Genomic DNA, 27,022 nt, shown 5'->3' with positions numbered 1-27,022 from the left:
CATGCTGCCAACAAACGTAATTGTTTGTCCCTTGCAGGCTGTGCAGTACTTCCCTCCCACCCACACTGAATGTAACCCTACCTCCTCCCAATCCCCTGCGGTAATTTTTTTTAACTGCACGCCCTCCCTCTGTTCCACTCCCCCCCCATGCCGGCTTAGAGTGCTAGCATGCGCACTAAGCAGATAAAATGGTTCAATCAAAGACTTCTCTACAACAAGCAGCTGCCATGATGTGAGACGGGGTGTGCCGAGCAGGGCGCTGGATTAAGGAAAGTTAAACTTTTGTTTAAAACTCTCTTTGCACATTTTCCTAGGAGGGGGCATATACAATAATGTCAATAGGGCATTACTCTATTAACTGTGAAAAAGGGTAGGAGAAACCCTTTAAATTTAAAATTCACTTTCAATTTTTGCTTTAGTAAATGACCCTATTGGTGATATAGTTTGTTTAGCCATTTTGCTATGCTGTAACATAAATTGTGGCTTTATATGCCAAAACAATGGTTCAATGACTTGTGTTGGGTTCCCTTTCTATTTCAGTGGGTCATCAAACTTTTTAACAGGCACAGATAAAATCGTCGGGCTTTAGGTAACTACCCACAATTAATTGGTCACTGTGGATGTTCTGCCTTCCCAAGTGCCCCCTCTGACACCAAAAAAGGAGGTTAAAGAATAGGGCCCAAGGCTGACGCATTGCTTACGGCATAACTTAGCTCTCTGTCAAAAACATTGAAGCAGGTTGATGATATGAAATACTGATCAAACTGTGTTGGAATTTCACTAAAGTCCCAACACAATCCAAAGACACCATACTACTTTGTCTTATGGACAAACCTGAGGTTTGTCTAAAGTCTGAGCTCCGCCGTCCACTTTTGTCCAAGATTCAAATTTTCAGAAATGAGGGTTGAAAAGGTAGCATCATTGGAGCATTAACCAACTAACCATCTAACTTGTGGTTAAGGCTACCTATAGCAGTGTGTAGCAATGACTGACCAAGTCATCAGTCACTTAATGCTGAACCAAGATGATGCACTTTGAGCAAAGTGGTCCTATATTAAATATGTTATGTGAGGTCGCTTCACATGCAAAAACTGTTTTTCAACAAGTGCAGCCCTAAAGTAAAAACTTTCTTCCTTTCTTCCATAGCTTTCCTTGTATCTTTGGCCGGCTCGGGAATCAGGAAAAAACATAACAAAAGGAAGGCCCTCCAAGAGCACTGGGAACACAGCTCCCATCATCCCCAGACAGCTAAATCAAGCAGCTGCATTCCGACTAATGTAAAAACTTCTGCATAAAACTTTACTCTAGTTTGGGAAGACAGGCCTCAGAGGGAGAGGGTTAAATGTGCCAGATGTAAGTCTCAGTCACACTCTCTTTTAAGAGCACATAGTTGAAAGGTTGCCCAGCTGAGATTAAAAAAAAAAAAAAACTTAAAATACTTCTACGACAAAAACTAAACATAGTTATATATGGGGTATGAGTAGAGCACTGTGCCAGGACAACTAAGAGCAGTTGCTCACAGACAGATATACTTCAGTACAGCTAGCCTGAAACACAGATTCTGGGCAAAGCTGCTAGTAACAGCCTCTCACAGACAAATACACCCTACAATACAAATCATAGACAGATGTACCCAACCACAGACACTGACACACAAATATAACTTTCAATTGCCACTCAAAGAGAGATAAACCCCATGATTACCACTCACAGACAACCACAGTTACAAACAGCCAAAAATACCCCATGATAGCCACTCACAGACAGATACCCACCACCACAGCCACTCACAGACAGATATACACGACACCAGCCAATCACAGACAAATGTAATCAACAACAGCCACCCACATACAGATATACACCACCACAGTCATTCACAGACAGATACCCACAGCCACTCACAGACAAATGTAACTTGCAGCAGCCACTCACAGAGAAATATACCCCAAGATAGCCACTCACAGACAGATATACACCTCCAGTTATTCACAGACAGATATGCACCACCAAAGCCACTCACAGACAAAAGTAACTTGCAACAGCCACTCACACATAAATATACCCCAATACAGGCACTCACCAACAGATATACACCTCCACAGTCACTCATAGACAGATATACACCACCACAGCCACTCACAGACAGAAATACACCACACCAGTCACTCACAGACAGATATACACCACCACAGCCACTCCCAGACATACACCACACCAGTCACTCACAGACAAATGCAACTCACAAGAGTCACTCACAGACAGATATACAACACAACAGCCACTCACAGACAAATATACATCACCACAGCCACTCATGGACAGTTACACACCACGACAGCCACTTACCGACAGATCTACTCTACAAGAGCCACTCACAGACATAGCCATGGTCTAGAAACAGTCACTCAAAGGCAGAAATTGCCTAGGATAGATAACAAGATGTTGCCCAGGAGCTTGTTCATGCTCTAGTAATCTCTCTCATAGATTACTGTAATTCTATTCTAATTGGTCTTCCCAGAAGCCGTACTGCCCCCCTACAATTTGTGGTGAATGCTGCCGCCAGGCTGATCTTTCTCTCCTGTCACTCCTCTCACACCTCACCCCTCTGTCAATCCTTACACTGGCTTCATGTCCCCTACAGATGTCAATTTAAAATACTAACCCTTACCTATAAAGCTCTAACCAACTCTACCACGTCTTACATTTCTTCACTGATTTATAGGTATGCCCCCTCTCGGTCTCTCCGCTCTGCTGGTGACCTTCTCCTGTCTGCTGCTCGCACTATTACTGCAAATTCACACCTGCAAGACTTCTCACGGGCGGCTCCTTTCCTTTGGTACAGCCTGCCTACCCCTGTCAGACTCTCCCTTAGTCTTCATTCCTTTAAGAAGTAATTTCTATCTCTCAAACCTTTCTCTCGCTCTATCCAATAGGGCCACACTCCACTCTCATCTCCAGTTCTGCTACTTTCTCACCACGTTGGTTTGCTGTCTCTCTCAATACCCTTCCTATTGTGTTTTTATACCCTACCTCCTTTAGACTGTAAGCTCGTTTGAGCAGGGTCCTCAACTACCTATTGTTCCTGTTACATTTTGTTATTGTCTCATTTGGTAAATTCCCCTTTTATTGAAAAAGTGCTGCGGAATAAGCTGGTGCTATATAAATACCAATTATCAGGCCCGGACTGGCCATCGGGCAAACGCCTGATGGGCCGCGATGGCCGTCGAGGCCGGCAGGGGAGATCACAGGATCTCCCCGGCCGCGCTATCAGAGCGCCGGCCCTGCTATGTGCCTTCATGGGCCGGTGGGGAGATCAAGCCACCGGCTTGGGAGGGAGTGAACTCCTCTAGGAGCAGGGTAGAGTTCACTAACCACTAGGACCACAATGGACTGCAGCACGCCCCTCCCCCCACATGCTAAAGGTAAGAAGGGAGGGGGGATATAACGTTACACTTACACACACACACACCACTTTTACACACACAGCACCCTCAAACACACAGCACCCCCCCACACACAGCACACTCAGACACACATAGCACCCTCAGACACACACAGTACCCTCACACACACATATATAATATATAAAATAACCCAAAGTGAGTTAACAGACAAAGAAAACTAGAAACATAGAATGTGACGGCAGATAAGAACACCCTCACACACACTGCACCCCTCTTACACACACACTGCACCCCTCACACACACAAGCTGCACCCTTTACACATACACACAGCACACCCAACACACTCCGCCCCTCACACATACAATATGTCCAAATATATATATTCCCACTGCACCACTACACACATTACGCTCCAGATACACGCTAGATCCCTTACCCAACTCTGGATCAGCTAATCTACATACACATATACACACATGATCTCCTATACACACTCTGGGTCCTTTACACACTAGATCCCCTACACACACACATACTGCACCACCTACACGCACTACATTCCTGACATACAAACTCTGGATCCCCTATGCAGACACTACATTCCTTGTAAGCAAACACATACTACATTCTCTAAACACACACTCTCTACAACCCCTACACACACTACAGCCCGTATGCACACACTCGCTACATCCCCTTTACACATTATGCCCCCTATACACACACACTCTCTACAGCCCATAGTTACATATATTACACCACACACATGAAATCGACTTATTTACACAATACTACATCATAACCAGCTCACTCTACACACACGTAATCCCACATGGACGATACGCTTTCCTGGCCCATTTTGTCCTCTGGTATCCCACTTATGGAGACACCAGAGACAAATTAAAAGCAAACACAGCGCAGGCATGGTATTAAATTTGCTTGTGCTGCGCAGAACAAATACAGGGCCTTTTCTAATGGTAGAGCTCTTCAGCGGGGCTCTGCGCATTGAACCAACATGCTCACTTTGAGAGGGGGCATGCTTGTCATTAGTGATGACAAAACACACCCTCTCTGGCCCCTCCCCCTTCTTAGGGGGCCGCTATGATTGAAAAATGCCCGGGCCAAATTTTAAACCCTGCCCGGCCCTGCCAACAATAATAATAATAATAATAGTAAGACCATCTCAGGTCGCGAAATACCGTATATACTCGAGTATAAGCCACGTTTTTCAGCACATTTTTTGTGCTGAAAAACCCCAACTCGGCTTATACTCGAGTCAATTGTCTGTATTATGGCAATTTACATTGCCATAATACAGACTGGGGGCTGTGGGGGCTGCAGAGGGTTTACTTATCTTTCCGGCAGCTCCTGTCAGCTCCCTCCTCCTTGGCGCCGGTCCGTGCACTATGACCCCGCGGCTCTCGCGAGACTTACACTGGGACTTACACGGGGGGCCAGCGCGGAGGAGGAGGGAGCTGACAGGAGCTGCAGGAGAGGTAAGTAAGAGCTCTGTCAGCCCCCTCCTACACAGTGCCCATCCACTGGACCACCAGGGAGTGAGAGCCCCCCTCCCTGCCATGTATCAAGCAGGGAGGGGGGACGAAATACAATTAAATAATAATAAAATAAAAAATTATAATAAAAAATAATAATTAAATAAAATAATAATAAAAAATAATAATTAAATAAAAATAATAATAAAAAAAATTATTAAAATAATGAAAAAATAATAATAATAAAATTGCCCACCCCCCACCAAGGCTCTGTAACACACACACACACACTGCACTCATACACACACACACTGCACTCATACACACACACTGCATTCATACACACACTGGACTCATACACACACACTGCACTCATACACACACACTGCATTCATACACACACTGCACTCATATACACACACTGCACTCATACACACACACACGCTGCACTCATACACACACTGCACTCATACAAACACTGCACTCACACACACACACTGCATTCATACACACACTGCACTCATACACACACACACACTGGACTCATATACACACACTGCACTCATACACACACACGCTGCACTCATACACACACACTGCACTCATACACACGCTGCACTCATACACACACACTGCATTCATACACACACTGCACTCATACACACACACTGCACTCATATACACACACTGCACTCATATACACACACTGCACTCATACACACACACTGGACTCATACACACACACTGCACTCATACACACACGCTGCACTCATACACACACTGCACTCATACACACACTGCACTCATACACACACACTGCATTCATACACACACACTGCATTTATTATATACACACACTGTAAATAAATATTCAATTAATATCATTTTTTTAGGATCTAATTTTATTTAGAAATTTACCAGTAGCTGCTGCATTTCCCACCCTAGTCTTATACTCGAGTCAATAAGTTTTCCCAGTTTTTGTGGGTAAAATTAGGGGCCTCGGCTTATATTCGGCTCGGCTTATACTCGAGTATATACGGTACCTCAGAAAAGCTAACAGCAGCCTCAGATATAAAATAAATTCAGTGGAAGGCGCAAGATCCTTCAGCATAGAGATAGGTTTATTCAGCAGCAGATCAAAATAGTACCCAAAACAAGAGTGAATTTATGTAGAACAAGATAATTAGAAGATGTTTAGTGAATGGTAGGACTGAAGCTGACCTCTCTGTCGTCCTTCTGTCTGTCTGCCTTATTAGGCTTTATTGTGAAGATAGTTTACTCCATATGAAAATCTAGCAATCAGCCAAAACATATTAAATTCATGTTTTGGACTAGGGAGTGTTTCAGAATGTAATTTACATAGAGTCTGTCAGAGATAAATTCAGCCTTTATATGCAGTAAGTAAACAGTGGGTGCCATTCTATCTATTGTTTCAATACAAGTAAACTCTGGTATATATTCCGTATGAAGGTATTTGTAATTGGTAGATAGTAGCTGATATTTTTGGTATATATTCCAGTATATTAGAGAGAAAACTCTGGGCATTCTAGTATATTAGAGAGCACATTCTTGGCGTTCCAGTATATTAGAGAGCACACTCTGGGCATTCCAGTATATTAGAGAGCTCACTCTGGGCATTCCAGTATATTAGAGAGCACACTCCGACCATTCCAGTATATTAGAGAGCCGTTCCAGTATATTAGAGAGCACATTCCGGGCGTTCCAGTATATTAGAAAGGGCGTTCCAATATATTAGAGAGCACCCTCTGGGCGTTCCAGTATATTAGAGAGCACACTCTGGGCATTCCAGTATATTAGAGAGCAAATCCTGGGCGTTCCAGTATATTAGAGAGCTCACTCTGGGCATTCCAGTATATTAGAGAGGACACTCTGGGTGTTCCAGTATATTAGAGAGTACACTCCGGGCGTTCCACTATATTAGAGAGCAAAACCTGTGAATTCCAGTATATTAGGGGGGAAAACCTGTGCATTGTGGTATGTTACGGGGCAAACTCTGGGCATTCTAGTATATTAGAGAGCACACTCCGGGCGTTCCTGTATATTAGAGAGCATACTCTGGACATTCCAGTATATTAGAGAGCAATCCCTGGGCATTCCAGTATATTAGAGAGCACACTCTGGGCCTTCCAGTATATTAGAGAGCACACTCCGGGCGTTCCTGTATATTAGAGAGCACACTCTGGGCATTCCAGTATATTAGAGAGCACACGCCGGGCGTTCCTGTATATTAGAGAGCAAAGCCTGTGCATTCCAGTATATTAAGGGGCAAAAACTGTGCATTGTGGTATGTTACCGGGCAAACCCTGGGCGTTCCAGTATATTAGAGAGGGCGTTCCAGTATATTACAGAGCTCACTCTGGGTGTTCCAGTATATTAGAGAGCACATTCCAGGCGTTCCAGTATATTAGAGAGGGCATTCCAGTATATTAGAGAGCACACTCTGGGCATTCCAGTATATTAGAGAGCACACTCTGGGCATTCCAGTATATTAGAGAGCACACTATGGGCATTCCAGTATATTAGAGAGCACACTATGGACATTCCAGTATATTAGAGAGCACACTCTGGGCATTCCAGTGTATTAGAGAGCACACTATGGGCATTCCAGTATATTAGAGAGAAAACCCTGGGCGTTCCAGTATATTAGAGAGCACACTCTGGGCATTCCAGTATATTAGAGAGCACACGCCGGTAGTTCCAGTATATTAGAGAGGACATTCCAGTATATTAGAGAACTCACTGTGGGCGTTCCAATATATTAGAGAGGGCTTTCCAGTATATTAGAGAGCACACTCTGGGCGTTCCAGTATATTAGAGAGGGCGTTCCAGTATATTAGAGAACTCACTGTGGGCTTTCCAATATATTAGAGAGGGCGTTCCAGTATATTAGAGAGCACACTCTGGGCGTTCCAGTATATTAGATAGGGCGTTCCAGTTTATTAGATAGCACACTCTGGGTGTTCCAGTATATTAGAGAGGGCGTTCCAGTATATTAGAGAGCACACTCTGGGCGTTCCAGTATATTAGAGAGCACACTCTGGACGTTCCAGTATATTAGAGAGGGTGTTCCAGTATATTAGAGAGGGTGTTCCAGTATATTAGAGAGCACACTCCAGACATTCCATTATATTAGGGGGGCAAAACCTGTGCATGGTGGCATGTTAGGGGCAAATTGTGGGCATTCCAGTATGTGAAGGGCAAACCCTAGGAATTCAAGAATGTTAGAGAGGCAAACTGTGAGCTTATAAAACAAAGAGGGGAGCCCTGAACACCATCACATAGTGAGTACCTGGGCTCTCACATGATATTGCTTGAAAGCAATATGATAAATAACATGTAACTGTAACACCAAGGGCAGCATCAATGTGTCAACGTGTCACCACGTGTTCCTGATACTCTGGGAGGCTGAGACTGACCACGTGTTATCCCCGTGCTGTTGCTGCTGGGCCGCTGGTAATGGCGCGCGAAGTCAGGTGACTCCGCCATGACGTCATGCAGGCCGGGCTGTGACCGCGGGAACCGTTAGCCGAGTCTCGCGGAACAGAGAAACCAGCGGCCCAATAAGACAGGTAGGAGGGGAGCTAGGGGATCAGAGAACCGTGGGGTGGGGGCAGTTACCTCAGAAAACCGGGGGGGATTTACCTCAGAAAGCCTTGTGGGGGTCAGTTACCTCAGATAAACCCTGGGGGGGGGGGGGGGCAGTTACCTCAGATAAACTTGTGGGGGGCAGTTACATCAGAAAACCTTGTGGGGGGGGGGGCATTTACCTCAGAAAACCCTGTGGGGGGGGGGGCAGTTACCTCAGATAAAGTTGTGGGGGGCAGTTACCTCAGAAAACCTTGTGGGGGGCAGTTACCTCAGAAAACCTTGTGGGGGGCAGTTACCTCATAAAACCTTGTGGGGGGGCAGTTACCTCAGATAAACTTATGGGGGGAGGTACCTCAGAAAACCTTGTGGGGGGGGGGGGACAGTTACTGTGACGAAGTGCCCTTCGCCACTTTGTCCTGGTGAGGCCTGCTTGCTTGCCTCCTCCCCTGCGACTATGGCCCCTGGGAGATTTTACCCTCTTAAACCAGCATTTGGGCTTATGGACTTTTACTGGACTGTGTATGGCCCTTTAAGAATTGTCTGTGGGCACATTGTGACTTTGGTGAACAATGCCCCTTTAAGACTATGGCCCATGGAAGATAGTGACTGTTAATGACTATTTTAGCAGATTGGATTTTAAAAGACTCTTGCTGCCCCTTTAAATTGTATTAGAGCAGTTCTGCAGCTTTAAATTGTCACTTCGGATGCAGCCGAAGTAGTCAAAGTGGCCGCCATTCGACAAACGAACACGTGGTGGCGGCCATCTTTGTTCATTCGAACGAGGTCAGCGGTATGTGGAGCCAAAAACATGGAACGGAAATTGGCTACACATTTCAACGAACACCGCTGACCCTTACCTTCTCCTACACTCCGTTTCCAGCTGCAGAGACTAAGTCCCGTTCGGCAGTTTGAACTCACTGCTATACTAAGCTAAATGCACGAACGGGACTTAGTCATTTTTCTGTGTAAAATAGACCGACCACACAGCTCAAATCTATGGAACTGTTTTGGGCAGGAAAATGTGCTTGCGGTCGGTCATAAAGGACTCGCAGCTAACTTTTTATCTACTGGATGGATTTGTCTGATTTTTGCATACTCCCTTGAGCTTTAATCACTTAGCTCTTTTAAGAGCTTATTCCTGATACGCTCTCCTGGAGGAAAGCTCTTCCCCACACGGTCCTGGAGGACAGAAGCTGATCCAGGGTGGAAGGAAGACGGCGAGACTCCAGTTAAGCTACGGCGGTTGTGGAATCTGCAGTGGTTGTGGTGTCTGGTGCGGTGCTTGTGGTCCTCGGCGCAAGCTAGGAAGCGTCCATTAACGGAAGGTTCCGTTACAGTTACCTCAGAAAACCTTGTGGGGGGAGGTACCTCAGAAAACCTTGTGGGGGGAGGTACCTCAGAAAACCTTGTGGGGGGAGGTACCTCAGAAAACCTTGTGGGGGGGGGGAAGGTACCTCAGAAAACCTTGTGGGGGGGGGAGGTACCTCAGAAAACCTTGTGGGGGGGAAGGTACCTCAGAAAACCTTGTGGAAGGGAAGGTACCTCAGAAAACCTTGTGGAAGGGAAGGTACCTCAGAAAACCTTGTGGGGGGGGGAGGTACCTCAGAAAACCTTGTGGGGGGGAAGGTACCTCAGAAAACCTTGTGGGGGGGGGAGGTACCTCAGAAAACATTGTGGGGGGAAGGTACCTCAGAAAACCTTGTGGGGGGAAGGTACCTCAGAAAACCTTGTGGGGGGAAGGTACCTCAGAAAACCTTGTGGGGGGGAGGTACCTCAGAAAACCTTGTGGGGGGGAGGTACCTCAGAAAACCTTGTGGGGGGGAGGTACCTCAGAAAACCTTGTGGGGGGGAGGTACCTCAGAAAACCTTGTGGGGGGGAGGTACCTCAGAAAACCTTGTGGGGGGAAGGTACCTCAGAACACCTTGTGGAGGGGGGAGGTACCTCAGAAAACCTTGTGGAGGGGGTAGGTACCTCAGAAAACCTTGTGGAGGGGGAGGTACCTCAGAAAACCTTGTGGGGGGGAGGTACCTCAGAAAACCTTGTGGGGGGCAGTTACCTCAGATAAACTTGTGAACTTGTGGGGGGGGGCAGTTACCTCAGAAAACCTTGTGGGGGGGGCAGTTACCTCAGAAAACCTTGTGGGGGGGGAGGTACCTCAGAAAACCTTGTGGGGGGGAGGTACCTCAGAAAACCTTGTAGGGGAGCAGTTATCTCAGAAAACCTTTTGGGGGGCAGTTACCTCAGAAAACCTTTTGGGGGGCAGTTACCTCAGAAAACCTTGTGGGGGGCAGTTACTTTAGGAAAACCTGTGGAGGGAGCAGTAGGCGGGCGCAAAACAAACAATATTCACAACAATAGTTTGGACAAAGCTTTGCCTACTCTCATTGGAGTATGCCACTGCACTGAGACCATGGTTTTCGTTTTCTTTTACTTTTCAAGGGCAGTTTTGTTAATGTTAATTCATTTGCTTTTCTAATTTTATAGAGCTTGCACACAAGTTGTCAGCGACCAAGCAGGTACACTTACACCCACCCTACCTTGGTGCTCAGGGGTTCATGAGCACTGTATTTAACTATTCTTTCATCATGATAGTACCAAGCCCCATTTTGGCTAGCTACTTGGCGCCTCTTTCGTGCGCTATCACCTATTCCCAGTACTTAATAATTTAATTTCCTAACCGACATATACACTTTATTTTTAGGCATATCAGCAGTCTATATCAGCAGCCACAAGCCTCACGGCTCATAATGCGCACTGTAGATAAACATGGCCCATAAATTACTCAGCTCATACTCATTCAATACAATTAAAGGAGCACTATAGGGTCAGGAACACAAACATGTAATCCTGACCCTATAGTGTTAAAACCACCATCTAGCCCCCCAGTTCCCTCATGCCTCCCTAAAATTAGTAAAATTTTACTTGTTTTCAAGTCTGTTGCTGCTTAGTTTGTCCCTGTTTCCTTTAGACTTGTCTGCTGACATCAGCAGAAGTGGTAGCCTGATCCAATCACAATGCTTCCCCATAGGATTGACTGAGACTGACAAAGAGGCAAATCAGGGGCAGAGACAGCACAATTCAAACACAGCCCTGGCTAATTAGCATCTCCTCATAGAGATGAATTGAATCAATGAATCTCTATGAGGAAAGTTCAGTGTCTGCATGCAGAGGGTGGGGATACTGAATGTTTGGATGCATTTTAGGCAGCCATGACCCAGAAAGGATCTCTAACAGCCATCTAAGGAGTGGCTAGTGAAGTTATCACTAGGCTGTAATGTAAACACTGCATTTTCTGTGAAAAGACAGTGTTTACAGCAAAAAGTCTGAAGGTAATGATTCTACTTACCAGAACAAATTCAATAAGCTGTAGTTGTTCTGGTGACTATAGTGTCACTTTAATATATTGATTTTTCTCCAACCACCCTTATCCTCTATAACTTTATGTTACTTGATATTTTACTTGAAACGTCTATGAAACTACATTTGGGGTTTATCCAGCCTCTAGTGTCTTCTGGACAGCCACTAGAGGCGCATCTGTGACGCTGGAGGCACATTTCGCCTCCATCGTGCAGAGCGTCCATAGGAAAGCATTGAGAAATGCTTTCCTATGGACACATTGAATGCGCGCGCGGCTGAGCTGACGTCGGCGGGGGAGGAGAGGTCACCAGCGCCGAGGGTGCCTGTCACTGGAATAAGGTTAGAAGCAAACAAAAATTGCAGAAAGCATAGAAAAAGGCAGCAAGTGAAATGGAAGAATTAAGCAGGAAAAGTGAAAACAGACGAGACAGAGGAAAAAGAGAAATTGTCTATGACGAAAATGTGGGAGAAAAAAATGCTGGTGTAGCTGTCAATCTGTTACTTTCCAAATTCAAGGAAGCCGCTTTTTTAATGCGAGCCAAACCTACAGCCTCCCCTTTCCACAAAGCCACACACTTCCAGTCCGAGAGTAAGCTGTGTCTGTTTCCATGTTAATGATGCATCATCCACATACAGGCTGTGCAAAGAGTAGTGATATATGGAACCCAAATTCACTAAAAACCTTATTCTAGTGAATTTTAAACTGAATTAACAGTATGTAGACCTCACATTTTATAACTTCATTAGTTTGTCTTTAAATTTGTCAATTGTGTGTCACACTTCTCCACAATTCAGAGTTTGATGAATATACTTAAAATATTGTTTAACATTTTATTTAGACATGTTATTCCTGCAAAGAATAGTCTTGCAGAGATAATGAGACTGACATTGAAGAAAACTTTATATGAACACTTCTAACCTTAAGCAGCACTGTCACCCTCCCTGCTTAAGGTTAGGGTTCACCTAAATTTCTTAGAGGTAAAATCTTTATGAAATATTCATACTGACTTTGTTGGAATTTCACTGAAATTCCAATCCAATCAAAAGAAAAACTGAGACAAAGTAATTTGTACACTCTGCATGAGGATGTCCAGCATTTTGAAAAGCCTCCCTGGCTCAGAGAATGCGCATGTGCTCTGAGCTGGTGAGAACTGTCCAATCATATGTGAGAGGAACGTTACCCAGCAACGTATTGCAGAGCATGGAGATGCAGAACTTAGGTGCAGCACACATGCCTGCAGAGAATGATTCAGAGAAAAAGCAGTGTTTACATTGCTTCCTAGGGACACATCCAGTGGCCACTCCTCAGATGACCAACTCATGACCACTGGAGGTGATTCCTGGGGCAGTGCTGCACAGTGTACAGCACGGCTGGTCAGCATCTCCACACTCTGCATGGAGACACTGAACTTTTCTCATAGAGATGCATTGATGCAATGCATCTCTATGAGGAGGTGCTGATTGGCCAAGCGGATGTTTGGCCCCATCCCTGTCCCCGTCCTGCCTCTTTGCTGATTTCAGCCAATCCAATGCTTTCCCTATTGGAAATCATACATTTTGGTGATGTCAGCAACGAGGCGGGGCCAACGCTGGAAGACCCGCATGGTGCTGGAAATAAAAGTTTTATTACCTTTTAAGGGGGTTGGAGGAGGGGGAAGGCAAGCCACCTAAATGGAGGTTTATACACCGTAGGGTCAGGAATACATGTTCGTGTTCATGACACTATAGTGATCCTTTAAGTTGTCTAGAGTGCCCATCCCCCAGAGTGATATCATTTAGGAACTGGTTGATATAAACAGAGGAGGATCTTCTTGATGCCAAATAACCTACCCCATGTTGAGAACATTGATAATGTGAAAATAACATTTTTGCATATCAGTGTGAATTTTGTCAAAGCAGGATAACGGTGATTGGTTGAGAGTGCTGGGTAATGGAAGATTTACTTGTTGCTCTTAATCAAGGAGTGCTGTTTGGGATGGTCAGAATTTTCACTGTGGCTGAGCTGAGAGAGAGAGGTCTCTGGGCTAATAGAAAAGTGGTTTTGGGAATTGCATATACACCCGGTTCCAAATTATAATGCAAATTCTATTTAAGTGTCACAAAGATTAAATATTTTGTTTTTCAGGTTTTTTAAATTTTTTTTAAAAATTCTTTATTTTTGAAAGTGCATTGTTAGTTACATATGTCAAAATTCCCAAATGACAGTACAGTCGTAAGCAATTGATAACATTTTGGTGTCAGGTACGAGATGTGTTACATTTTTTTTTTTTTCCAAAGTGAACAAAGATAGACATAGCAAAATAAACATGAACATGAGGTAACTATGCACTTGCTTTACTTAAGTAAATTTAAACTGAGGATGAGTGTCGATTAGCAGGCTTTCTGCTTAATTTATACTACGCTTGTTTGTCATGCAGTGTAGATTCATTCTAGCATATTATATGCAAATACTCTTGTAGGAGCCTAAGCATGTTCTAAATTGAGTAGTTTACGAGTAACCAATAGATTAGGTAATATATCGCTTAATTAGACATGAATATGAACAGAGATTAAGCTAAGCTTGTTGTGCATCAGGATTTCCACGGGTTTCAATGCCCAGGGCACAAAGTGTCGGTAATTGGTGCCAGTTCTTACATTGTTATGGGCTCGGGTGATGCCCACGTGTGGGTTTTTAGAGCTGGTAGGTGTGAGTACGCCAGTGTGTGTGGTAGTCTATGCCTGCTCTGAGCTGCCTGTTGTCGAGATGGGCAGTGCAAGGGTGCCAGTTAGTCCGGGATGTGAGGTGTGGTATAGCAGGTGCATAGTAGCGTTAAAGTCCCGGTCAGCCGACACCTCTGCTTGTTAGTAAACTCAGGCGGTAGAGCATGTTTAGGGGTCAGAGGTCAGAAGGGTTCCCCCTAGTGCCCTGGGCCGTCGTGAAGGCCTGCATCCTCCGGTCGTGAACTAGGCCTCTCCTGCAGGGGGCCATGTTCTGCCCTTGTGAGGGGCCGCAGCTTCTTTCAGTAGGGTGAGTATTTCTGTGGCGCTGGTTCAGCTGCCGCTGTAACCGATGCTTGGGGGCTGTTCCCCTTGTGGTCTTCAGCCCAGGTGGGCCCATCGTGTGGGGCTTTGAACTTGTGTTATAGGGATTGCCCAAGGGAGATTTGCCCTCCGCCCGCCTCATGTCGCACCGCTTACTTTGCGTTGCTAGTGTCGTTGGTCTCACTGTGGATTCTGCAGGTTCATCCTGGAGGCAGTCAGTGGGTGCGGGTACAGTTTGCGGTGAGGGCGCCCATCGGTTCCTTGCTTCCTCGCCCCTCAGGCATGCACATGGCTGGGAGGCGTCGGCCATCTTGTGGTGAGCCACCCTGTTTGCACTTCGCTGGAAATTTGGTGCTGTAGCTGTGCAGTAGCCCTGGGTTGTTGCCCGTGGGGATCGGGATATCTCCCACCGACCGGCCAAAGGGGGGGGACACAGCTTTACACCGACCGGAGACCTGGGGGAGCGGCCTTCTCACCCCAGCTCAAGCTCGGGTAGGCCTCAGGCCTTCGTCCAGCGGTTCTGATGCCGTATCGGGTCGAGAGTGGTACCATCGTGTTCAGCACCAGCTTGTGAGTAATTTGGTTGCTTTTGTGGGTCAGTGCCCATTTGTGTCTCGGGATTAGTCTCAGTTTAGCCACACAGACTCGGGAGCTCAGACAAAGCATGTCTGATCCGGCCAGTGGTCAGGCTCCGCCCCCCTGTTTTTCAGTTTAACTCATGGATGGCATTGTGTCTCAGGGCTCTTTTAATCACTGAAAACAATCTCAGACACCTGTGATAATTAGATTGCCAGGTGAGCCCAATTTAAGGAAAAACTACTAAAGGAGGGTGTTCCACATTATTAAGCAGAGCACCATTTTCTTGCAATATGGGGAAGAAAAAATATCTCTCTGCTGCCTAAAAGAGTGAAATAGTTCAATGCCTTGAACGAGGTATGAAAACATTAGATATTTCACTAAAACGTAAGCGTGATCATCGCACTATTAAGAGATTTGTGGCTGATTCAGAGCACAGATGGGTTAGTGCAGATAAAGGAACATTGAGGAAGATTTCTGCCACATCCATGCATTGGATCAAGAAAGCAGCTGCTAAAATACCATTACATAGCAGCAAACAGATATTTGAAGCTGCTGGTGCCTCTGGAGCCCCACGGACATCAAGGTGTAGAGTCCTCCAGAGTCTTGCAACTGTGCATACACCTTCTAACCAATGCTCACAAGCAGAAGCAGCTGCATTGGGCAGAAAAATACATGAAGACTAATTTGGATGAAGTAGTGGATGGTTGGTGGACGGCCACCCTGTTCCAACTAGGCTGCAACGTCAGCAAGGAGGTGGTGGAGTCATGTTTTGGGCCGGAATCATGGGAAGAGAGCTGGTCGGCCCCTTTAGGGTCCCCGAAGGTGTAAAGATGACCACTGCAAAGTATGTGGAGTTTCTGACTGACCACTTTCTTCCCTGGTACAGAAGGAAGAACTATGCTTTCCATAATAAAATCATCTTCATGCATGACAATGCACCATCTCATGCTGCAAAGAATACCTCTGCATCAATGGCTGCTATGGGGATAAAAGGAGAGAAAGTCATGGTGTGGCCTCCATCCTCCCCTGACCTCAATCCTATTGAGAACCTTTTGAGCATCCTCAAGCAAAAAATCTATGAGGGTGGGAGGCAGTTTACATCCAAACAGCAGCTCTGGGAGGCTATTCTGACATCTTGCAAACAAATTCAAGCAGAAACTGTCCAAAAACTCACAAGTTCAATGGATGCCAGACTTGTGAAGCTGCTATCAAATAAGGGGTCCTATGTTAAAATGCAGTGTGACCTGTTAAAATGTTTAAAAAGTTAAAATGTTGTTATAAGTTTGATTGAAATAGCTTTTGATTTCAGTAAATATGCTGCAAACACAACAAATGACAATTTCCAGTTCTTTACAACCTATAAAGTGTTTTGAAACTTACTGTGCATAATAATTTGGAACAGTGCATTGTAAGTTTTTTATGTTTAAAAAATACTGTTATCATTAGGAGGTTTGTTCAATAAAATTGGAATTGTACTCTTAATAGTTGATAACATGAGAATTATGCTGACTGTTATTTACATCAATTATTTAGGTAAATGAGAAAAATATAATTTGCATAATTTGGAACAGGGTGTATGTACTACAGTGAGCTATATATAGTTTATGTTGCTTAGAGTGCCACATTGACTGTATTAATTAATCCCTAATATTCTGTAAAGTCTTCTAAATGCTCCTTCACTTACAACAGTCGCCTCTTTGACCGTCATTTATCCTTCCTAACTGTGATCTCGAAAATGACAGATCCATGCACTCATGCTTTTCCTCATTCTCAGTGCAGTTTGATACATTAACTGAACAGCCTCCATAGACATCTAGCATAATTTGGGTTTTGTGAGAATGTGGGTAGAAGAAAAAGAATGCTTCTAGTGTGTTCTCACAAGAAAATTATGTTGAATCTCCATGGATGCTGCTTGCCATCCTCTCATTGCCATCCAAGGCAATTAGTATGTATTAGTCCTATGTCATCATGAGCTATGTTTCTTATGAAGACAAATTACTTTAAATGTAAATCTTTTTTTATTCATCTAAATAATCCTTTTTGAATAAACCCACTTCTATCCCCTCACCCCCCAAAAAAATATATACACAGAGGAAATCCTGTTTGCCCATATGCTTTTAGTAGAAAATAAATGCACATTTGTGTAAAATTACTAAAGTAACTCTATGAATGCCAGAAAAAAGAGCAACACATCCTAGCTCTGAAGGGTTATATTTCCAGAACAGTGCCTGAAGGTTTGTGTGTCCTGGGCAGAAACTCAAGAGCTTTAATTTTACAAGAATACAATGTTTACATGAGACAATTTTCAAATATTCTATTGGCCTCTCTCAGAGACATATTGAGGTGTTTTGAGCTCCAAGTGAGGATTGATGGCAGGATTGAAAGCAAATTTGTGATTAGGCAACAACAGGACTTTCTGTGTAAAGTGGCATGGACCTTTGTGATTGAATTGCCATCTACAATTGCTGGCTTTTACAGAGTGTACAACCTGCGTGGTCACACATGGCAGCACAGCTTAGCTGGGGTTTCCATATCCACTATATTTTTCTAGACATGCATCACTTATTCATGTTGATGGACTGCACATCAGAATGTTGCAATACGTAGAATTCATGTGCTAAAGAGTTTCTCATTTATGACTTGATTTTCTGCCTGCAGGACTTGAATGCTGCATGCTACATGTCAGCATTTGTCAAGTGCTGACTCTTAACATTTATAAGTGACATTTAGTCCATAAATACATGTTGGATCTGGCAACACTACACACAGTTGTAGCACTTAGTCACTGGTCTAAAAAAAATTGTGAAAAGGTGCATGGATATGTGGTCTCATGGAAAACGAACATGTTGCAGCGTTTTACTTTATTGATCCTGAACTCTGTAGAAACCATGTGAAATAATTTTTTTTCAAGGAACTAATAAAGGTTTACAAGCTGTACCCTTATAACCTATTCTGGAGAGCTTTAAAAAGGTTTCACCTATTGTATGGTATACAAAAAAAACCTCTCCCACTCTCACACTTGTAGTATATCAGGGGAATAATGTACATGTCACCATGCCTGTCACAACCTTGTCGACCCCGGGTATGTCACCCAACTTGCTTGTTATATGAAAATGTGCTTACAACCTTGTCATCAATGTTAACGCTATTTCATTGTTCCATTCAAAATTGTCATGCCACTGTTTCCATATGATTCTGTTAACATGCTAAACCAAGCACACATAAATAAAGAATTTAAAAAAAAAAAAAAAAAAAACCTCTCCTGACTGCCTTTTACCTATATTTGTAGAATAGTTTTTTTAAATTTTTTTTCTTGTGTCTAGAAACAAAACAGGGGCCTCTTCCCTGGAGATCTAATAGCATCATGTCTGTTACCCGAACTTCACCATTTAGGTAAAGAGGACAAGGGGAACTTGTGTTTTAACTAACTCAGAGAAGCAATGAGACCCTATGACCCTTCTGCTAACGTAAGTGTAAGGATACCAGTGCACCTGCTTCAGACCAAAGAGGTCAAAAGACCAGTGTGCCTTCCCCCTCACCAATGAAAATATCTTCACTTCTTAACAGAGATCCATTGTCCTAATTATATATACTTCTCTCTCGCTCTCTACTTATCCTGGGCAGCCCCCCTTCTCTTTGTGGTTTGAAACTGAAGGATCTGCCTCACACAGGAGCACACACACTAACCCTTCCATCTTGTGTTTGTAGGGGTACAATTGGGAATTATGTGCCTTCTGCATCTGTAATTAGAGGGAGGGGCAGGAGGTGAGGGCTTAGTTGAAAGTGATGTTTCTTAGATGCTCACAGACAGATGAGAATGGGAATTCTGAAAAATCCGGGGGACTGGAAAGAAAAACGGGAGGGAAAGATACTTGGAGTGTGTCAAAGGGGGAAGAGGAAACGGGGGGGGGGGGGGGGGGGGAAGCCACCCACATTTAAGTGTGAAAAGTGTTTGAATGTCCCTGTTACTCAGTTAACCATACCAGGAGTCCCATTTATCCCGAGGATTTGTAAACTGCTTATTTTGGGAGTCTGCATTTGCTTCTTTGAAATTTTGTTATACAATGCTATGGATCTTGAGTTGTAATGGAATCCCAGTTACTTGAACTACAGCATCTCATGCAATTTTAGTCTAAACCCTGCCTAGTAGAACTATTTGTTGAAACCTAATTAAAGTTAGTGTTCAGAATTCTGCAGTCCTCTATGGATTGATAGCAGCCCATCTCATCCAATGTATTGGATATGGGGTAATGAACAAAACCTTTCCCCCCCCTATTTATGCAGTAAGAACTATATGTATAGAAAACTTAGTTGCAATTCTGTGTTGAGCTTTGTGACGCATGTCAAACAGTTGTGCTTGGGGTCTCTTTTATCACTTACTATAAATGGAGGTTAGCCACTAAACTTTTATTGTGGATAATTATAAAAGGAACTGCTAATTGTTGCCCATTATATCCAATGTGGAACTAAATTCCAGCTCAGCTGTTTTTGCCTAAAATTTACAATTCCCTTGTCAATTCTGCACAAACTCTTGGCTTGGTGAAAAATAAGTGTTTCATCACATTCATCAGTGCTGTACAATCGAACACATTTGTAACTAATCTTAATTAGTACTGGTAAAAATCAGATAGCCATAAAAAAATATAACTACAAGCAAATATGTTTAACATATGAATAGCCAAAGAGGATTGAGCACCTTAATGGGTTAATAAATTAAACTTTTATTTGTATTTTTAGCATCACTTTGGTTAGACTGTGGCAGTGGACAGTGCCTAGATCACACTGACTATCTGCTTCAACTGATTGTGGATCCAGCTGTCAGCTAACCATGGAATATGGGAGGTGTCAGGTGCTGAGGGGGGCCTCTACTTTCTAAAATTCAGCAAGATGTGAGGTGATCTGGCCTCTACTTTGGGCTTATTAACAAGCTGTGTGATTACTCAAGTGAATACACACAAAATAGTAAACATGAGTATGTACAGAATGTTTGCACATTAGCTGTGCCTATGATGCTCTAGTATTCTCAAAGCAATAGCACACCAGGGAAGAAGAGGGAAGCCATGACACCATTTGCAAATCAGGACAAATCCACAAAACATATTGGCACCGTTGTCATGAGACACGTTTTGGTGTCTCCCTGGAAAAGGGTGGCAAGTCACTGAGTTGAGCTAAAAATGTTATCTCCGTACATACTTGAAATTATAATGTTCTACATCTAACCTGGGAGCATTTAGAGGATAGACCATCATGCTGATGTCATTAATATGTATTAAAGTGTTCCAACCAAGATTACATTGGTTTAATTGTCTTGTTAGTAGAGCTGTACTTCTCTGCTTTAGGGCACCTGTGCATGAACACAGTGTTACTCCCCCATATCCACATTATTATTTAAATTAAATATAATATATTGCAACATTACTGGTTCATGAAATCCAGTTTTAGTCCCTTGGTCACACAATGGAGTAAATCAATGGCATATTATACTTCTACTGACATACTTAAATTACTATCTAACCCAGAAGAAGTAAGAAAAGAAATCCATGCTTCCCATTAAATATGATGCTGGTTAGAATAATTGTATCTCTGCCAGGAAGGTATCGGATCTCTGCTTGAATCTATTGCCAGCGTATGTTGTCATCCTGTGTGGCCCACTCTTCTCATGCTTACTTGCCCTTGTCCAGACCACACTGCCATTTACAGATGCTCACTGAGCTCACTTCCTTTTCTGACGCAGAATGCAAAGGAAACACAGGGTAATGTAATGCTTACACTGGATAATGTGGTGTACTTAGCAGGTGAGCATGACATGATTGGCTTGTGTCCCTCCTGTTCGTTTGCAATGCTGTGTAGCTCTATCTGTCATCAGTAAGATAAAACTCCTAAGAAGGTCACCATAAAAAGCAAAGCTTATGTCTAAAGATGACAGCAGTACTTTAGACAGGGGACAAAGTTTAATATACACCTTGTACTTGGAAAATTATTTGCAAATGAGTTGATGAACAGGTATCTTGTTTTAACATCCATTTAACCCCTTAAGGACACATGACATGTGTGACATGTCATGATTCCCTTTTATTCCAGAAGTTTGGTACTTAAGGGGTTAATGTTGATGATCAGCTGGTGCACAGTGCAATGTAGAATTGTTAATTTTGCAGGTATATATCAAGACCGTGATTTCAGGCATTCTTACTAGTATGGCAAACAAAATTATATATATTAATAACTAAGCCAGTCCAGAGGTAATATTCTGCTTTTACACTTAAAGGAACCCATGTCATCCAAATTACAGTGTTGTATTCACTAAACTGTGCATTATGGAGAATTGACATGCTACTAGAGAACCAGTAAACACATTGGAAAATTTAGATTTTCTGAATGAATTCTGCATCCTGGCTATTTTTTCAACTTGGGTCTTGTTTACAATCTGTTGCTGCTACTTTTTAGAGACTAGATGCTTCTCATAACCGTACCTTTCACTACTTTTAGAATTCGGTTTACTGACTGGTAGTTACCAGCTGTCCCTTCTGAAAGCCAGTCACTAAGTTGCGGCTACTATCTCCCATTATTCACTAAAAGAGCTGCTACCTTCTATTTAGTGACTGATTTCCGACTTGTTACTCATTACTTTCTGCCATTAATCCAAGTCTCTAGCCTGGTGGGAGGAGAATGATGACAGTTAAATCTCTACACATCCTGTTGAAGCAAAAAAATCTTGTCCCATCCCTGTTGCCATTTTTTCCTGGCCAGCCACTACTTGCCTGGCGCTACTTGCCACACAGGGTGAAGTGTGCATGGTGAAGTGTTGTTTTTGTGCTTTACAAGCAAATCGCTGGTTGGTACCTGTAGCGGCAACTGTTTATTAAGAAAGGTTACAAAAATTAGCAACAAGGTTGTAAGCCTGGTGGTAACTTGTAGCTGCTACAAGCTACTGACTGATCTAGGTTGTTTTGACCTAAAACTTGCAATTACTTGTAAGTTTTGTGTATATTCCTGTTGTGTTAGATTTTAAAGAATAATAATATTAACTGTAGAAAAGTGTTTCACCAGGAAAGGTTGCCTCTAGCTCATGCGATATGCGAGCAGGTCTCCTGGAGCTCAGGCAATATGCAACCACTCAGCATGGCACTTAAACCTCCCGCTAAATTTTGTTTTTCTTCATTCCAAGTATATCTTGGGATCTAAATAATCTGTTGCTATTAACCCATTTAAAGGACCACTGAAGTCACTGTAATGCCAGGGAACTTATAGTCAGGAAAAAAAAAATATATATATTTGGGACAATAGTGTCCCTTCAACCACAGGAATATTCAAATATTTTTTATTTTTTTGTAAATCTTTATTTTTGCAGTGCTTATAGTAGTTACGTGCTTACATATGGTACCCCAACGGCATTCCATACGTAGGTTTCAAGACATTTGTTACATAGGGTAATAGATGAACAGAGCACTTTTTTTTTTTTAGTTAATACAAATGAATATCAATCGGTTAAGAGCATTAATTTAACATTTACGTTGAGTGTCCTCGCTTTAGATGGGTGTACATGCTTTACTACGGTTGCTATTGTAAGTAATGATGTCACACTATGAGTATTACAGTAAAAGGTATGGTAGGGCACATAAGATTCTGCAGTGTTGGCTACTGGAAAACACGGTAAAACTACACCATAGGTTACATGCAGATTAAAGACACGTTTATATGGAAGATCACGTTAAGCTAGCTGGCAAAAGCATCTCTGCAGCCCAGATAACATTATACCATGCGGTAAGCAGGGAGACAAGAGTGGTAGCAGGCTTCTTTATGGTAGCCCATCCAGAATCGGTGAGGGGTGGCATAACTGGTCAACCAAAGTGTGAATTGGTGAGAGTTCCCGCAGGGGGACGTAGAGAGAACAGGTATTACTAGTCCACAGAACAGTCCCATTTGGCTTGTAGAACAGTCCCATCCTGGCTTGTAGGTCTTAGGTGTCAGTCCGCTGATGTGCGCCCCGAATCCGCCGGTGGTCGGTCTTCGGCCTGAGGCCTGTGTAGGTGCTCTTGCCTTTTGCCATTGGGCCCATCACCAGGTCCGTGGGCCCAGGGTTCCGCCGGGTCGGTACAGTAGTCGGTCAGTTGTTCGGCTAAAGGTATCAGTGCCGAAACAGCAGGAGTTTCCCCGGCTTCTCCCTGGGTGTATGGCAGGCTGTGGGGGGAAAATTCCTCCCCTGTGAGCGCCCGGCTCAGAAGAAGAGTGAGCGGGCCTCTAGACGGTGGCATGCGTAGGTGTGGTAGTTGGAGGGCGACATAAGTCAGGGGCATCTCTGCGTGTGTGGGACCCCGTGTGGCATTACCCCTCATGCAGGAATACAGGAAGGCTGTTGGTCGGCCTGTGCTCGAGGTAGCTTGCTGTGCTCGCATGGCCACCGCCATCTTGTGTGCTGGTCGCGGGTTACCCGTTATCCGTGTCTCCGAGGGTAGAGGACTCTGGCTTGGTTTGGTTTGGACCGGGATCACCCCCCGGTCCGGTGGGGGGGAAGCAGGACCGGGTCCGCCGGCTCTTCACGCGGGTCGGGCTCCGTCGGACGGGATAGTGTTGCGGCGGCCGTCCGCTTCACTCACCGCCAGCATAGGTCTCGCCTGGTGCAGCGGGCCCCATCCTCCGAGGGACTAGAACTGCTGGAGCAAGCCTCTCCTCGGCTCGGCAGCCCGGTTACATCGAGGGTCGCAGGTAAGTAGTTGCCGGGATTTCCCCTTATAAGTGCGCTTTGTTGGCTATTTGTGGGCTATTTGTGGCCCTATGTGCAGGAGCTGAGCTGTCCTGCGACCGCTCAGCTCGGCGGCCCGGCCCCGCCCTGAGCTGTCCTGCGACCGCTCAGCTCGGCGGCCCGGCCCCGCCCCCGAATATTCAAATATTGGGCATACAGCTTTTAACTGATTCTAGCTCCCATATACCTTTAGGAGAAAGAACCACAGCAAGTGGCAGGTTTATGGTATTGTACTTTTGCTAACATCTTCCATTTAAATAATCCATGTATAATGACCCTCCCTGTTTTCTTTTTTTTAATTTGTATTTTATTAGAATTATACATATGTAGACATCTGTGCCATTATATGTGAGGAATAAAAAATTAGAGAGTATTGTAAGGTTCAATATGGTTCAGCAAACACAGTTATAACAGGGAGAGATAAAAGAATAGAGACAAAAGACAAATGGAAGGCATTGGTCAAAAACAACAGTATTTGTCTATAAGTTGAGTGTAGCGATAGACCATATAAGTGAATGGCAACTGCGTATATAACACCAAGGGCAACAGAAATAGCATATAGTCAGTCTAGTAGTAACCGCTATGGCGTGTCCGAACTGTCCCTGGCGTTAGGTACGTGTCTCTTAGCCAAGCTGCTCCGCTGTGGCCCTTTTCTAGTGTGGTGTATCCGCCCTGTTTGCCTCCTCCGATGCGCTGGCGGCTGATAGGCCCAGTTTAATATAGAATGTCTCTGGGTTATCCGAGGCTGTCACAGTGAGTGTTTCCGTGCCTTGTGTGATGGCCAGGGAGCCTTCTGCATTCCAGCAATATTTGACTGAGCAATCTCGCAGCCTCTTAGCCACCGGCGCCAGCTGCCTTCTTTCTGCAAGGACAGGGAATGGGAGGTCACTGTAGATGGATAGAGTATGACCCTCAAAATGTACCTGACCCATTGTTCTGGATTTATTCAGGATGGCAGACCGCACCACAATGTCTCTGGTTGTTACAATAACGTCTCTTGGTGCGTCCGAAAAGCAGCCAGGATGCATGTGGTGTGTGTAGCTTTTTTTTTTTTTTTTTTTTTTAAATTCTTTGTTTGTGGTCTGACGAAGAAGTCGATATACAAATATGCAGGCATATGTATGCAAGTGACAGCGCAGTGTCATACAGTGTTTTACAGAATGCAAATTGCAGTGGTTAGTTTAGAACTGTTACATACATTGTGCTCTCTGTGGGTGTCTCCGTCAGATATTTTCTGTTATGTTGGCAAGCAAAAGTAACTATATACAGTGGTAGTAGTGTGGAGGAGTAGGCTTAGGGAGTAGAGTTTCGGTCTTAGTCCCCTTGGGGTATATGACGGTTCTCACACTCCCCCCTGTTGTCTGCTGATCGTAAGCCTATTTTAGCCTGACACTCCTCCTGCCGGCTTGCAAGTCTAGAGTGCTTGCATTCAATAAATAGGTAGGAAGGAAAGATAGATAGTTAGAGACAAGTAGATGTATATAGGTATCATATTGAGATGGTCTCCTGAGGGACTAGAGACAGAGGTCGCCAGTCTCCTCAGACTGCGCTCCTTGTTCTAGGTTTGACCATATACCCGTCCTGTAGTGGTGCCGCTACCACTTGTCCGGGTTCTGGTGTGATATTTGGCATTGGGTGAATCACAATTATTGCCACTGTTGTGGAACGCGTGGATGCCGCCCCATGCCCCGGGTTATGATTCTAAGTGTCGTACTGCTCCCATAGATCCCATACCTTCTGGAACTTGGTCATAGTGTTTCGCACCTGGACGGTTAATCTATCCATTATGTAGTTGTCTCGCATTTTTGTCTTGACCAGAGATATCTGCGGGAGGTCTGGGCATGACCACTGTTGTGCTAGGGCCCTATGGGCCGCTAAATAGAGCATGTTGAGAAGCCTTTGTTCGTGTCTGGGGAGGCCCTCTGTGGGTCTTGATAGTAGGCACGCCCATGGGTCTAGTGCCAGTCGTTTTTGTATGATTTGTGAGCTGAGCTCTACGATGCTGCACCAGTATGCCGCGACCCCCGGGCACTCCCACCACATGTGTATATATGTGCCTCGCCCCCCACACCCATGCCAGCAGTCGTCTGTGGGGCTCAATCCCATGTGTTTCTGTTTTACTGGAGTCATGAACCATCGGAATAGCGTTTTATAAGACTGTTCTTGGAGTGTTACACACATTGTGGTTTTGGTGCATGCTTCCCATATGTCTTGCCACTCCGTTCCCTCTAGTACCTCCCCCAGGTCGGCTTCCCACTGGTCAGTGTATCGTAGTGTGCCCTCCATGTCTGGAGCCCCGTTGAGGTGGTTGTACAGTAATGTGATAAGTTTAGTTTGTGTAGTCTCATTATAACATAATTTTTCGAAAAAGGTTAGTGGCGTGGGGACCGCCTGTCAGGGTACTCACCTGTGAGACAGACGGCCAGACGTGGTCGCTCCTGGAATTCCCAACAGGGGACTTGAACCGGGGTACTTATCTATCCCAGTCCTGCTCTCTGCCTCTGAGCCACAGCAGCTTTACCAGAGACTTCTGATTCCGGTCTTGTTCATCCTGGCTTGGCTACTACACCGGGGGCTGCACCTTGACTTGTCTGCTTCTCACCTGACTCTGATCTTCATTAGCAGGGTATTTAAACCCAGCCTCGCCCTGCACTCATTGTCAAGTCTTTGATCTGTGTTCCTGTGTCGTACCAGTGTTCCTGTTTATTCTGCTTCGTATATTTGACCTCGGCTTGTGACTACGTTTATTCTAACCTCTGGCATCCTTTGACCTCGGCTATCCCTCGACTATCCTGCTGGTTCTGCCCTTGCCT

General features: G+C 44.5%; 1 protein-coding gene across 1 annotated transcript in view; it reads right to left on the bottom strand.

Moving 5' to 3' along the window:
- The window catches only part of NTN3 (netrin 3), a 109,221-nt gene that overhangs the window by 38,110 nt on the left and 44,089 nt on the right, over positions 1-27,022 (bottom strand). The window lies entirely within an intron of this gene.

The sequence above is a fragment of the Pelobates fuscus genome, chromosome 8 (genome assembly GCF_036172605.1).
Source record: "Pelobates fuscus isolate aPelFus1 chromosome 8, aPelFus1.pri, whole genome shotgun sequence".
In the NCBI taxonomy this organism is placed as follows: Eukaryota; Metazoa; Chordata; class Amphibia; order Anura; family Pelobatidae; genus Pelobates; species Pelobates fuscus.
The sequence above is the reverse complement of the archived record's forward strand: the minus strand, read 5'-3'. Positions and strand labels throughout refer to the sequence as shown.